At 42.1% G+C, this 16,210-nt stretch overlaps 1 pseudogene; it reads left to right on the forward strand.

Moving 5' to 3' along the window:
• Positions 1–249: 249 nt before the first annotated feature.
• On the forward strand, positions 250–1,206 carry LOC118623723 (annotated as a pseudogene).
• The last annotated feature ends 15,004 nt before the right edge of the window (positions 1,207–16,210 follow it).

Raw genomic sequence — 16,210 nt, forward strand, 5'->3', positions numbered from 1 at the left:
GGAACAGGAAGCAAGGTCAGCTAAGAGAGAGGATGGGCAGGAGACATGAGAGTTCACAGAGAGGAGGAAGCATGAAATAATCATCTAGGAGAGAGGAAAAGTCAGTGGACTACACAAGGCCAGGGCCACTTGAGGTGAGTGATCATGAATTTACAGTGAGACCAGGGGCGGGACCCGTCTTGTGGGTGAGGCAGCAGTGGAGGCGGCGGCTTGGCGAGCGGGTTCAGGCTTCTGGGGCCAGCCCACACCATGATCCTGCTGGAGGTGAACAACCGCATCATCGAGGAGACGCTCGGGCTCAAGTTAGAGAACGCGGCCGCCAGAAACAAACCAGAAGCAGTAGAAGTAACATTCGCAGGTCTTGATGGGGTCCTCTATCATATTTCAAATCCTAATGGAGACAAAACAAAAGTGATGGTCAGTATTTCTTTGAAATTCTACAAGGCACTTCAGGCACATGGTGCTGATGAGTTACTAAAGAGAGTGTACGGGAGTTTCTTGGTAAATCCAGAATCAGGATACAATGTCTCTTTGCTATACGACCTTGGAGACCTGCCTGCATCCAGTGATTCCATTGTACACCAGGCTGGCATGTTGAAACGAACTTGTTTTGCCTCTGTCTTTGAGAAATACTTCCAGTTCCAAGAAGAGGGCAAGGAAGGAGAGAACAGGGCAGTTACCCATTACAGGGATGATGAGACCATGTATGTTGAGTCTAAAAAGGACAGAGTCACAGAGTCTTCAGCACAGTGTTTAAGGATGACGACAATGTGGTCATTGGAAAGGTGTCCATGCAGGAGTTCAAAGAAGGTCGCAGAGCCAGCCACATAGCACCACAGATCCTCTTTAGCCACAGGGAACCTCCTCTGGAGCTGAAAGACCCTGATGCTGTTGTGGGTGACAATATTGGCTATATTACCTTCGCTGTTCCCTCATCACACCAATGCCAGCTCTCGTGACACCATCAACCTGATCCACACGTTCCGGGACTACCGGCACTACCACAGCAAGTGCTCTAAGGCCTATATTCATACAAGTATGGGGGCAAAAACATCAGACTTCCTCAAGATGCTGAACCACGCTCGCCCAGATGCAGAGAAGAAAGAAATGGAAACAATCATGGGAAGATGTTTTCATCCCGCTAACTCTTGGGAACGAAGAGGAAGCCGCTGGCAACTGAAGGCTGGAACACTTGCTACTGGATAATCGTAGTTTTTTGTTTGTTTGTTTGTTTTTTATTTTTTATCCTCACCTGAGGGCATTTTTCCATTTTTTGTTCAGATAGAGTGGGAGGGAGAGAGAGGAAGAGAGAGAGAGAAAAACATTGACGTGAAAGGGACACATCGAGTGGCTGCCACCCGCACCACCAACCAGGGCTGGGGACAAACTACAACCGAGGTACACGCCCTTAGCAGGAACCGAACCCGGGTCTCTCTGGACCACAGGCTGATGCTCTAACTGCTGAGCCAAACTGGCCAGGGCTATAATCATGGCTTTTAATGTTGCACCCTTTGAGGTTCTCAAGGGATTCTCCATTTTGGTTCCATTTTGTACACCTTTGGAAAATAATCTGCAGAAATGAGCTGTGCTTGGAAGGACGTCATAGTTCCCAAGAACGAAAGAAAGAAGAAAGAAAGAAAGAAAGAGAGAGAGAGAGAGAAAGAAGAGAGAGAGAGAGAGAGAGAAAGAAGAAAGAAAGAAAGAAAGAAAGAAAGAAAGAAGAAAGAAAGAAAGAAAGAAAGAAAGAAAGAAAGAAAGAAAGAAAGAAAGAAAGAAAGAAAGAAAGAGAGGGATGGATCCACTTGATCAACTTAATTCCTGTTCTTTATCTTCCTGCCCTCACTCGCCTTCCCTTCCACCCTCCTTCCAAGCTGTTTTGCTTTACAATATGTAACGGGTAATGAGTTGCAGGATAATGCAATCCTAACTTGTTTTCTCCTGAGTATTTGAGTTCAAAACTCCTGTATCTAAGGAAATACGGTTGGGGTCACTAATAAAGAAAATCTTTCTATCTTAAAATAAATAAATAGAGACCAACCACAGCATGGAGAGTTTGTTTACAACCATAGAGTAGGAAGGCAATTCGACATACCCAAGGTTGGGATTTTCCCTAACAAAGCTGACGAAACCACAGAGTGCATTAAGGGAGTTGAGGGTGGATGCAGGGGGGTGATCATGTTTGACCATGGAATTTAAGCTAAAAAAAAGAAGAGAAATGTGGATGAGTGGGGGTGAGAGATAGAGAGAAGACTGGGTACGAGGACTTTGAAAGGAGCTACCAAGTTGCGGTGGTGGTCGCAAAAAGTCGTTTCTAGAATAGAATTGATAAGTAGGCTGTGGTCATGGACGACAACAAAATTAGGACTCAGCTGAGCAGGAAGTGTCGCAGGAGGCTGGAGGACAAGATGTGTGGAAAAGGGGAGGTGAAGAAAATGGAACGTCCTTGTCCTGAGGGTTCATCCAGGCCCAGTTGCAGAAACTGCCAAGAATTACGTCAAGACAAGTGTTACAGCACTAGAGTGAACGAAAGATAAAATCGTTTAGAATCTCAGATTAAAAGGTTTTCACCTCTGCAAAAGACTTATTTCACACATTAACTGAAATCATAGTACATAGCATTCAAATGTCCCTATGACACTCCTAATAGGGATCTTAGAAGTACAATAGAACTCCTTTAACCAACCCCACTAACCAACTTGCCGGGTTCCCCAAAGCTCGCCGTCTCTCTGTGAAGTTTTCTGTTCCAGCCCGAGCAGCAAGAAAGCCTCTGGCTCCCCCCAGTTGAGTTGAGGCTTTGCCAGGGTCGGCTACGGTTGTTCCCAACCCTGTCTATGCCTCTTAAACTTGTTTTTGTAATTGCACAGTTAAGTGAAATAACATGTAAGTCAACAAAATGTGAATGCAAAACGAGAGTTGAAAATCTTACTGAGCGTTTCAGAAAGACTTTATAAAGGCGACTCACTAAAAATTATGTTGTCAGATTAGATTAGATTACAAAATCCAATCAGAAAGTATTTTTAAAGAATTATAAAAATGTGCCCTGGCCGGTTTGGCTCAGCGGTTAGAGCGTCTGCCTGCGGTCCAGAGAGACCCGGGTTCGGTTCCCGCTAAGGGCGTGTACCTCGGTTGCAGTTTGTCCCCGGCCCTGGTTGGTCGTGCGGTGGCAGCCACTCGATGTGTCCCTTCACATCAATGTTTCCCTCTCTCTTTCTTCCGCTCTCTCCCTCCCACTCTATCTGTGCAAAAAGTGGAAAAATGTCCTCGGGTGAGGATTTAAAAAAAAAAAAAAAAAGAATTATAAAAATGTAGGAGGTATTGGCACTCAGGCATCTGTGCCCGTGACCTGAGGTTATTGCTCCACTTGAAGAAAGCCAATGAATCACAGTTGTGGTTGAGGAAAGATAATGCCCAAGTCCAACCAGGGGACCCCCCCCCCCACTCAATGAGGACAGTGGGTCTACAGCAAAACATTGGTGAATGAGTACAAGTTTGTATGTTCTTAAGGTAAGTAAAATCTTTAAGGTGTCTTTTCAAAATAACTTTCGGTTCTAACCAACTTCTTCAGTTAACCCCTTTCACTACTTTCCTGGCTGCATTAGATTAAAGGGCTCCTGATGTTACTTTAAACTAGACCAGAATTTAAATTTAGACATGCAAACCACAGAGATCAAATGATTAATAGCGAAGGTAAGGCCTTTATAAACAGAAAAAATCATTACCTGGTTGAACTGGGCAGTGACTTTGATTTTCATTATTTGTACAAAGCCTTACCATTACTGGAACGAAACAATGTTATAAGAGCATCAAGGCCACACACTTGCCTGCAGGGCAGGCTGCTCCTGAATTCCTAAATAAATGAGAATCTCTCCCTTGAAGTTTCCCTTTGATTCCTTTTACATCGGAATAAGAGTTTTGATGTAAGAAGTTATGTTGTAACTTTGCATTCACCCTTTATTAATGTAGGCTGCATGACTATGGTTGTGAAGTGGGTTAAATAATTACACTGACCTGCTCTAGTCCAGGACAGGTAACAGTGTGACACGGGAAATATAACAGTGATTATGCTACTGCCCAATTTGAACCAGTATTTCTGCCCAAATCCGGACCTTTAAATGAAACCATCAGAACCAGGCAGTCCATCAAACAGAGCATCACTCTGCAGAGAACCCTAAAAACAGCAAACAGTGCTGGCATAGAAGGGAACAGACGAGCAGTATTTAGCATTGAGGAAGGGGAAAGCAGACTTTTTTGAACACTGGGATGGACTCTGTAGTTCAAGAAGCAGAAGGAAACAAGAAATGTGCTGCAAATAGTAAAAAATGTCCTGTTCAAAGGAAGAAACCTTCTAACGTGGAACAAGAACACCCTGAGACGCACAGAAGAGGATAAAAATTTGGACGGTATGAGAGAGAAAAGTGGAACCAGACGGCTCAGCCACATTTAGCTGGGGTCTGTACTCATTCCTTAGCCAGGATGAAGTGAAAGTCTGGTCTCATCATCATTTGAAGTTTATCACATATGATTATACTTAGGTGAACAGAAAACTAAACTCTATGTAGTTTCATCTCATAGTGTGAATTCTGTCAAAATGAAAGTTCAAAGTAATAAAAACCCCTTCCAGGTATTGTAGGAGCTGTGATTCAAGACAGATGTAACCCTATTAACTACTGCAGGGTTAACAGCATTCTGGTGCTGACATCATCTCTTCAGAAAAATGTTGTGATATGTATCAGGTACTGCAAATTCTTCACACCTATTCACCAAGTGATGTTACTTGTAGGAATTTAGTCTACAAAAATGAAGAGTGAGCAGACATTTATATACAAAGATGTAGGGACGATCCAAATTAACCACTTTAGAGAAATGGTTAAATTATGGTACATTTATATGTTACCATTGGGACCAAAGAAGTAGCAAAATGGGCAATGTGTGTGTGTGTGTGTGTGTGTGTGTGTGTGTGTGTGTGTGTACAGGGGAGAATAGTTGTTATTTGGAGAGAGAGGCACAGAGTTCTTATCAAGACAGAAAGTGTCCATTTGGGAGAGAAGTACCGAGTTCAGCAACCTCATGCTATCCCCATTTTACACACAAGAAATCTAAGGCACAGGAAGGTTAAGTCACTTGTCAAACGCCATTCAACCGAGCTAGGCGGTAGCCAAATTCTGACTTAGCTCTGTTTAGATCAGTGATTTTTCCACCTTTTTCATGTTGTGGCACACATAAACTAATTACTAAAATTCTGTGGCACACCAAAAATGATAGCATATTTTTTGCCAATTTGACCAAAAACTAAATAGGTATAATTTTGATTCTTTCACACCAGACGGCTATTGTTCTGCCTGTTGTCATTTTTTGACAGTCTAAGGGAAAAGAGGTCAGTGCCCCTGACTAAATAGTCAGGTATTGTATGTTTTAAAAATTCTTACAGCACACGGTTGAAATTGCTGGTTTAGAGTATGGACTACATGGGCGAGAATGAGGCCTTAATCATGCATGTCCAGTGCCTGGCATTGTTTCTGCAAAAATCAGGCTGCATAGCGCTGAAGTTCAGAGACTGGAATATGAGGTCAGATATTCCAGAGTTTTTTAAAAAATGACGCCGGGTTTCTGCATAACCTTGGGTGGGTTATTTACTTTTCTCTGAATTTCAGATTACTTATCTGGAAAAAAAAAAAAAAAAGTATGATAAAGATATCTAACTCAAAAGTGCTTGTGAAGATTAATGAGATAACACGTTTAAAGAGCTTAGCCAAGCACCTGTATTTGATAAATAATAAACAAGACTGCACAATGGAGAGTTATTTTTATCTTTCTTTGCCTTTCAAAATTATTTTTTAAATGTTCCAAAAACCTGAATGCCCTCCAAATCCCCTCCCAAGTATGGTTAAAAGTTCATTTAAAGAAGAATGTAAAACAAAAAACATTTTGTTACTTAGAAGTTAAAAAAATACCATTCAAAGAAGTTCGACGCCCTCGGAGATCAGAGAAGCCCAGCTGCAAAGCAGTAAAAGGGCCATGGTGATGGGAAGAACCACAGAACACAGGTTCCGTGAGTGTACACGGAAGTGGGTTAAGGTCCACAGTCCACAGAAATCACTCTGATGGCTGAAGGCAGTTCTCCTACCCCCCCAGTGCATTTTGTATTTTTTTCATAAATCTCCCTCTTCCTTCATGCACTGTTCATATGACACTAGTTTCTAGCACCTGCTTTATCCTGACCTTCCATCAGAAAATGTTATTGAGCTCCAAGTGTGTCTGCTTGAAACTCAGCATGAGTTGAAAAAAAAAAAAAGAAACTGCCACTATCGAACTGTGGTGTGGGAGGGAGATCAAGATTATAAAAGAACCCAAATCTCCCTCCACCAAAAGTTGACAACTGTTGAGTTTGTGGAGGGCAGGGAGGGTGGGGAGCAAAGGGGAACGCTCAGATTTTGTTCTGCACCTTTATGTATTCCTGACTCTTTCCCAGTGGGGGGAAACAATGTACTGATGTATTAATTGTATAATACAAGTTCTGACAAATAGAACCATATGATTAACAGAAAACAATGGAGAGAATAATAACGGCCTGCATTGATTACATGTTTACAAATGTCATGTGGCAGACACAAAGGCTTTCCATATATTTTTCTGTTCACAAGAAGTCTGTGAGATAGGTGACGGATGCTATTCTGTGTGCTTTAAATATACCTTCACATTTAATGTTCACAGCCATGCTGTGAGGTCACTATTATCCATTCCTATTTCACGGCAGAATAGAGTGACTAGCCCAGCTACCCCCGTGAGTAGCAGAACTGGGTCTCAGCTAGGTTATCTGACCTCGGTTCTACACTGGTAGCCACTACAACACAGAGGAAAGAAAACCTACACATCGGCTGGCCAAAGCAAATCCATTCCTCATCCACACTTGAAGAATACTGGCTGCTTCAAACCTGACGCAGGAAACACAACCAGAAAAATTATCAGATAAAAGAGAGACATTTTTAACTTTTGTGTGTGTGCCTCTAAAATATATAGCAACGTGATGTGGTGTTCAGACAAATCCATCATTCTGTTCTCTTTGATTTCATTTTATGTGTAGCAATCGCACTAAAAATAATGGATATTAAATGAGTCCTAATTAAACAAGCTAATTAATATTAGTGCACAGTTATCTAATTTTCCCTAGATTGAGAAAGGTATAAACTATGATTAGCTAGTGAAATGCTTTATTTTTAAGAAATGGTATCTATCTCAAAAAAGAGAGAAGAAAGCTATAAATATATTTAAATATCTTTTAAAATTGAGTGTGGTACTTGAAGACAACACTTTTAGTATAGGTAGAGGCTTCCGCTCTGAAACATGAGCGAAGCTAATGAGCAACTTCTTTCTCAGGTTAAAAGGGGGCATTTGACACTAGACAGACCTTTTGGGCTTGAGCCTCTGCACTTATTTTTCGAGGTTATACAGCTCAAGTTATCACAGCACAAGGTCACAGTATACTGAGGGGGAAAAGTCCTGGAAAAAATTGGGACAGAAATAAAAGGCAGGATTCCCCACAGTCGGCACCACAAACCTCTCACTTCTATGGCATCTCAGTGGTCAAGTGGGAGTCAGCCACTATGTCAGCCTGCCTATCAGTCAGCGTCTTGATAAAAACTAGGTCACAATAAAATAAACCTCAATTGCCAAAGGAGAATACAGCTCCCATAGTGAGGCAGGAATCCCAGCAGACCTCGGAGTCCACATGCCCGGAACATGCCTGGCCACGCTCGTGACTCCGTCCAGTGCACGGAGCCCCATCCACATCCCAGGGGCTGGGGCTCAGTTCTTTGGAGTCTGTAGCTCCTGAACCCTTAAAGCCCTTCTCCTTTGGCTTCCAGGACCACACATTCCTGACCCTCCTACGTTTCTCTTTTTTCAGAAAGAGTGGGAGGGAGAGAAAGAGAGAGAAACATTGATATGACAGAGATACATCAATTGTTTGCCTCCCACATGACCCCAACCAGGGCAGGGGAGCAAACTGCAACTGAGGTACGTGCCCTTGACCAGAATCGATCCCACGACTCTTCAGTCTGCAGGCTGACACTCCAACCACTGAGCCAACCTAGCCAGGGCATCTCCTACCTCTCTTTTCTTTTCTTTTTTCTTTTCCTTTCTTTTCTTTTCTTTTTTCTTTTCTTTTCCTTTTATGGTTCTTCCCGCAACATGAATGCCCAGTTAGCCAAGCACCCCGAAAATTTACATCCCTCCACTTATTGTAACAGATAAGTGTCTGGGCACAGAAAACATTAAGGGTTTTGTTTTATTTATTTTGTTTTATTTATTTGTTACCCACCCACAATTTGCATGGGCCTAAGAGGTATTGATTCAAAAACACCATTCACAGAAACAGTACTTAAATCAATATATTAGCTTAGGATGAATCTCAAGAACAGATAAACATGTTGTAATTATTTTTTTCTTAGGCAGTCACTTAAATTGCTTTTCCGACATGCGAGGCCCGGAGTGGCTAACGCAGCGCTGCGGGGATGGAGATTCCTCTCCTCCCTTTCTGGATGCTCCTCCTGTTTTCACGGTCTCCTCTCTGCCCACCACCGTGAGGCCCCCGGTCACCAGTCCAGCCCGCAGGTGCGATGACATGCGAGTCCAAGGCAGGGAGGGGAGAGCGGCGTGGATGGCCTGGCCAAAGGTGAGCTCACTTCACCGGCTCCAAAACCTGGGACATTTGAATGGGAAGCTAGAAAGTCCAAAAGGGAGTGATACAAATGTGAAATGGAGGGTAAAGGCCTTCCCCAGATCTGATCATTTGGCATCTAAAGACAAGCTCCATGAAGCATGATTATTTTTAAAACGGGACAATAGTTATAGTCTGGACTATAAAAACCTATTTGGATTTCTGCCCAGCCCATGTTCTCCCCTGACTGCCTCCCCGCCTGTAGAAAAGGGTGTCCGCGATCATGGTTAAACTCCCTGACCTCTCTGCTCTGACCTAGGCCAACCGGACCAGGACTGGACGGCTGACCCACACTAGGTCAATCAGACTCTTCCCCAAGAATTTGAAATTTGAATTCAGAGTCAATGAAACCTTCTTTGGCTAAAATTGTAACATGTTTAACTCATAAATTTTAGAGTCTCCATATTCTAGCATGCAGACGGGTAAGAAGAAAAATCTCCTCTGCAGAAAAAAAAAAAAAAAAGGTAACAGAGAGTCCCGGAAAGTAGAATGAAACAGATGTGCAGAGAAGGCACAGAGAAATACTAAGGTCTCTCCAGTTACCAGCCCTAGCTTCCTTTGGAGGCCCCTCCATCCCCGCTCTTAGGTCCCAATGAGTCATCTGTAACAAAGCTCCCCAGTGTCTGCCAAGCTAACCCAAATTATACAAATACTACCAAAATAAAGGTCAACAAAGTAAAGAATGGAAAATAAGGCTAATGGTTGACTGATCTTTGATTGCCATCCTTACTGAAATGGCAGTCTAGTTCCAGATGACGTGAAATGTCAGATCTCCTCATGCCTAACCTAGGCCCTCAGGTAAAGGTGAGCCACAAGGTACTTGCTCAGGGTCTGGGCTGGCGATTAGAATGAGCACTCCATTCAAAGCTGTGTCATTGACAACCCAGATGAAAAGGAAGCAAGACTAAAGTCGAAGTAAAACTGATTCCAGCTTCTGTTTCCTCTCCCATATTAGAATATTTTTCTCCAAGTGAATTCTTCAAAGGACAGGACATCACAGAGGAAACAGATGGTTATTTTAGTGGGAGCAAGTAGGAGACACTCCACGCTGCCTTTCCCTCACTCCTTCTTTTCCCAGGAAGGATTTAAGCAGTTATGGTTATTCCTCACGTACATTTCAGCTCTCCTGTTTATGCATTGCAATAAATAGATAAGTGTACTATTGCACTACAAAACAAGCTGCTGACTGTGGGCCGAGATTCAGAAATGGAAACCTTGTCAGTTAGCGTTAGTGAATCATCACATGAAACAGATTGTTCACTTTTTGCTCAGCCCATTAGCTGCAAGGATGAAAGGAATTGCTCTCCCAACATATAATGTTCCAATTTCCCATTTTCACTTAGCACTTCCTTTCTCTGCTCTGCAAATAAAATGCATTTATATTCTGCCCTTAATTTTTTCCCTTTGACCAGGACTTTACTTTCATCAGAGACAGCCCTAAGCAATTTGCTCTCTGAAATGGAGCTGGTTGGGCCTGCCTTTCAGTATATGGACTGGTGACTGGAACAGACCCACCAACCACTCTGCCCTGTTTCAGTTTTTCTGAGACAGACAGTGTGGAGTGGCTCAGAGACATCTTGCCACAATTCAATGAACTATGAATAATAGTTTGATTTGCTTAGTGTCTTTCTTCCAGAAATTTCCAACCTTTATATTGTTTCATTAATTTGAATAGGTCTTTATTCCCATTTCATAGATATAAATTTTGATGTCCAGAGAGAAATGCAAAACATCTCTGAGGTCACTGAATCGGTGCATATTCATTGCTTTTGAATTTCCAGGTAGTGATTTAAGGCCATCATGCAAATGACCACAGGCCTACAGAATCACATCCGAGTGAGATTTAGTCAGTTCTACCAAAATTGTCCACTAAAAATATGAAAGGTCACAGAAATAAACACAATGACCCATAACACTGATATAGTACTTCTTTGGCCCATTAAGTTACAATGATTTCATCATCTAAAAGTGTGGGGAAAGCTGGAGACGTTTAAGAGCTGATAGATTTAAAAATAAGAGAAGGACATTAACATCTGTTAAGTAATTGTATGGTTAGACATATATATAATATTTAATTCTCATGATTATTCTGTAAATGAGTTATTCTCACACCCGTTTACAGACAACAAAACTGAAGTGGCAGAAAGTATCAATGAGTCTATAGAGGTCACCCACCTACCAGGCAAAAAAACAAGAATTTGTACTTTTGTTTACCTGTTTTCAAAGTCAATGTTCTCTTTCCTAGGAGAGAGAATTTTCCTTTAAAAATACCCAATCCTGATGAAAACCAGATCTTCCTAAGAATTACAGTAAAAAACTGGAACAGAAAAAGTCCTACCCAGTTATCTTCAGTTTAATTTCCCTTAATCTTTTTTTTCCATGAAACAGATTGGTGGCCTACAGACCAAATCTCAGCTAGTCACCTAGAACCCAGTTTCACCTCCTTTTGCACAGCTGTGCCGGCCACAGCTCACCGGGAGAAGTCACACAGTTTCCAGCGTTAGAGGAAGATTAGCAAGTCAGAGTCAGGCATGTCATATTTTTATGGCACAGGCTAAGCCAAAAAAACATAAGTAGTGCTTCTTCAGGAAGCTGTGATTTCCACAAGCAAGAGGAACATGTGAAGAAAGCCAATGTAAAATCTCCTTCCTCTCCTCTTTGGCGTCCATCCTGGGTGTGAGCAGTGACCACAGAAGGAAAACGAGAGCAGGGGAAGAGGGGCCCTTCATTGGCTCACAGACCTGGAAAGTCCAAAGGTACATCTAGCTTCAGGTGCAGCCAAATCCATGAGCTTGACAATGTCATTGAGACATTGGCCCTATCTCTTACTCTTATCCCCGCGTTCCCTACATGGTGGCCCCGGAAATTCCAGACTCACATACTGCTGCCTTCCAGTCACCGAGAGAGGCAGGACAGCTCTTTCCTAATGGTTCCACAGAAGTCCAGGGTTTGACCTTCATTGGCCCATCTCACAGCATCGCCCCACCCCCACTCCCGCCAACCCCGGCACCAATCATTGTGGGCAGGGGTATATAATCCCTTATTGCCCAAACTTTATTCATAAGCCCACCCCTGCAACTGAGCAGTGGAGTCAGCCTCACCCAAGGTATGAACAAAGAATGGGGGAGAGGGCTACTCACAGAAGGAAAAAGAGAGTGCAGTTACTGGACCAAAAGGGCACAACTGCTGGGCAAACAACAGCTACCTGTGCAAGCAGAGTGGCACCCACTCTCAAAGGGAATAAAAACCTCTGTCCAGGCTAGGGAGGAGTCAAAGGGATTTTTCCCTCTGTTCCCAGGCAGAAGCTCAAGAAGCAGACTCAGTCTGGCAATTAGCTGTCAGCTGATCACCAATTCAAATGTGCTGGAGTGGGCCGTGCTGATGATCTGTACTTGCAGTAATCATTTGGCTGGGTGAATCAAATTATACTTTCCAATGCTGCTTCAAATCAGGATTGCTAGGTCTGCATTCATGTTCAGCAGTAAGTGTTACCCCTGCACGTTATCTTCTTTGATATTGACTATACATGGGCAAGGGAGGAACGAAGGCTTTTTCTTTTTCTTTCTTTCTTTTTTTAAATAGGTTTCTTTTAAGTTCTGCTTAACAGGAAAGACCAAAAAGTTTTAGAGATTTGTGAGGAGGCTAATTAGGATCCATTCCAACTTAATGGCTAGGCTTTCACACTGAAATGGATAAGGGAACATGTTCTGCCCTTGCAAGGTGGAGATTTTTCTTCCAAGTAACTGTCTGATTGGGGAACCTCATTCTTTCGTGATGCCATGTGCAGTGATCAATCAGATGTAATGATCAAAAGGAAGTTTTGCCCCAATCAATCCCAATAAACAAATAACTGCTATAGTGGCAAACCTAATGGGTTCTTCACTTCAAATTCACTTGCCAATAATTGGCCTCATTAACGTCTGTGAAGTTAGCTGTTCACGAAAATTGGGCAAGCTGTACATTAGATGTGTTCAGTGGCTTGCATACCTTTGGGAATAATAGATCTACTGAATCAGCATCTTGCTAGTTCTATGGAAATTAACAATCTAAAGAGTAAGGGCATTGCAAGAGATCTGGGAGAAGTTCCGGAGGGACCAGGAAACTCTACCACCTTCCTATAATTAATGTTATCTTTCTCTACAGAGAAAACTAGCTTTGCATCTTTTTAAAAGATTTTGATTTTGACAGAAAATGAACTTGATTTCTTTGTGCCATCTAGCTTTCAAATTACCCTCCCACGTCGGTCGGGTGTTTTTGTTGTTCAATTATAAAAACTGTATCCAGACTGGATTACGAGGATGCTGTTTGCAGGCCCCATAACCACAGGTGCCCTTGGGTTGAACATCAGGTTCACAATGATCTTTCCAAAGAGGGAAATATACTTCCAGCTGCTGCAGCAGACCCATCCTTCTTGGGGAGAAGAAGAAACCACAGCAAGTGAACCTGTCTGGGGTACCTGAAATGTACATTTGGGAAGATGGGAGGCAGGGAGAAGAGTGGAGATAGACTTAACTAATTCACCTACATTTGCATGGCCTCTTCCTACTGCTCAGGCCAGAGTGAACACAACTATGTAGTTTGCCCAGAGGTGCAGAAGCTTTTTTCGTCCTGAATCACCCTGTGTCTGCACCACCAACTTCCACCAAGAACTCCCTATTCTCTACCTCATTTTTATTTATGCAGTTAATATCTATGAGTCACAAGAAGAAGAAGAAAATGCATTTGCTTTCCAATCTGGCTTTTTGTCCTTAAAAGATGGCCAGGGCAAGTTGAGCATGATATTGTTTCGACAAAGGAAGCTTTAAGTATTTGCGAAAGACACCGGATATTATTGGACATCTGCTTCTCCCGCCAAATGATAACCAACCCCAATTATTTCAGATTCCTCATGTTTCATCTGAACGTTCTGACCCACCCATTTACCTCTGTAACCTGTTTAATGACAACTCTTTCCAATAATGCCCACCATGAGCCACCAGGATATTGACTTTGCAAATCCCAGTATTGCCATTGGTTTTACCACTTCTAGTCTTGTCCAAACTCCCACCCTCCAACCCCCCTACAATTCATTTCCACCCGGCGTCCTGAGTAACCTCTTAAAAATGTAAATCAGATCTTGTCACTGTCTTGCTTTCAGCCCTCCAAGACTTCCCACCACATTTAGAGTATACCTGACCCCTCTGGATCCCTGGATCATCCATCCTTGCCCCATGCTGCTCTTATCCTTCCTCTCCAGCCCACTGGCAATCTATCTCTTCCTCAAACACATCCAGTTCAGATCTGCTGTTCTTTGGTTTTGCTGTTCCTTCTTCCAGGAACACTCTCTCCACTGCCCCTTCCCCCTTGGCGTCTTTCCGTCCCACAGTTCTTCATCAGATGCCATCTGTGCAGGGAGGTCTTTCCTGCCCACCTTACCCCTCCTCCCCATGTTCTTTATCACATTACCCTGATTATTTTATTCATAAAATTTGCCAGGATCTCAATCAAATAATCTAGTTTTTTGCCTGTATCTCTCCACTAGAATGTAAGTTCGAAGTAGGCATACACTGCCTCTGTCTTATTCACCCCTAGGTCCTCAGTGTCTAGGACAGTGTCTGACACCGTCCCTGATATGGTCCAAACCAATGAGTAAATGTTATGACCTCAAGTCTCATTACAAAGAAGCACCATTTCATGTTCAAAATGGGTTTATTTTGAACACGTGCAAATCTAATATTAGAAGAAGCTGTATCCCATTGCTACTTCCCTTGACTCTTCCCAGAATATGGTCATCTGCATAAGAATCATGTCCCAAAATAAGAGAATGTCTTTGGAAACTGAAGAAAAAGGAAAGCTCTGGAAACTCTGGGCTGCCTTCTTTTTCATTATAAGTAAGACAAGGTTCATGAGAGTGAGCATCAGCGCTGGATTCTTTAGAAGTTGAAAATTAGATCAAATGAATTGGAGGGCGACTGCATCTTGTGTGCCTGTTTTCCAGCTCGGAGGAAGAAAATGAGATGATGTGAGCCATGACTCCATTTGAGAATGAAACTTCGTATTTCTATTTGCCCACACATTGAAGCACGCTGTTTCTCATTTTAGACTTTCCATGTTGGTAAATGTTGCAATGCTTGACATTCATTAGGCTCAGGCCCATTTACTATGTGCAAGCAAGACAGACACAAATATATCATCCCCATAAAGCATCATTTCTAAATTACGCAGTAAATAAATACTAAGCCAGAAACCCAATTTCACAACCCTTACCACTAAAGTTAAAAAAAAAATTTTTTTTGTAACCATCTTGAACCAAAGTTCCCTACTTGTAAAAGATGCAACTTATGAACAACCTATTATGATCTTATTATGGGAAATAAACTGCTCATTCAAGAATATATGGGGTGCCTGACCCTAACTCATAACAAATAAAAATAAAAAAATGGTTCAAAAAGGAGACTGGACGAATCAGATTCTGGCTGTCTTTTGCAAAGTGTGATGTGTAGGAAACCTGGTCTTGCTAGGAACCTTGGGTTGATTTCTGACTAGCTGACTGCTGAAGTCAGAGGCAGAGCCAAAATAAAGTAGGGATTCATAGTGAGACGACAGTAAGCAAGTGCATTTAAATGTATAACTGCCATTGGATCTATTTATTTTAGCTTTAGGTCATGAGGCATAACTGAGAAATGGTTACACTGAGCAGAGGTATCAGAGATGACAAGAAATGGGCTGCGATTACTTTGTTGTACTGTTTTCATTTGGGCACTTTTTATGCCAACATTTTTCCTATGATGGCTATTAAATTTTATAGGATTATTGTATTCCTATATCATTCCCACCATTAGTTGAAATGGCATTTGCATGTTAAAGGCTCACAACAAATAAAAACCAGGATCCTACCATCTCACGTGGTGAAAACCATGGTAACTGCTATTCCAAATGGAGAACAAGTCTAAAAAGAATCAAGTACAGTAATTCCTCCTCCTTGTGTGGTACCTATATAAGCTCCGTGGGAAAGCTTGTTAACGTGGCGACCCTTCTATTTTTGAAACAACATAGATTTTGCACATGTTAGAAAACTGAAGATACCATTAGAAGCCAATCAGGAGACCCTCAAATGTTATTTTTGTTGAGGGAACTTATTTACAATTAAATATAATTCTTCCTTCAGAATATTTAAATAAGAGGTCCCCCTTTCATGAGGCTATAAGGGAAAAGCTTGATGGCCACTTACGGTTTTTTATTTATTTATTAATGATGTCTAAAGCCACATGGAATTATAGAAACAACACAAAGGAGACGTTGTTTTCTAGCCAGTTCTCTCCTCTGAGAAAATTCAGCAACTAATTCTGGAAATTTCTGGATGATTGTTCTGGATCAGTGTTTACAAGTAAATAATTTCACAAGATCATCCAGATCTAGCAAAGCAAGGTCTAAGAAACTAGGCATTTATGGATCTAGACAATTACTGAAGACACAACTACTTGATCTTTCTAGATTTTTTTTCATTTGGTTCCG

Source organism: Molossus molossus, unplaced genomic scaffold (genome assembly GCF_014108415.1).
Source record: "Molossus molossus isolate mMolMol1 unplaced genomic scaffold, mMolMol1.p scaffold_m16_p_10, whole genome shotgun sequence".
Classification (NCBI taxonomy): domain Eukaryota; kingdom Metazoa; phylum Chordata; class Mammalia; order Chiroptera; family Molossidae; genus Molossus; species Molossus molossus.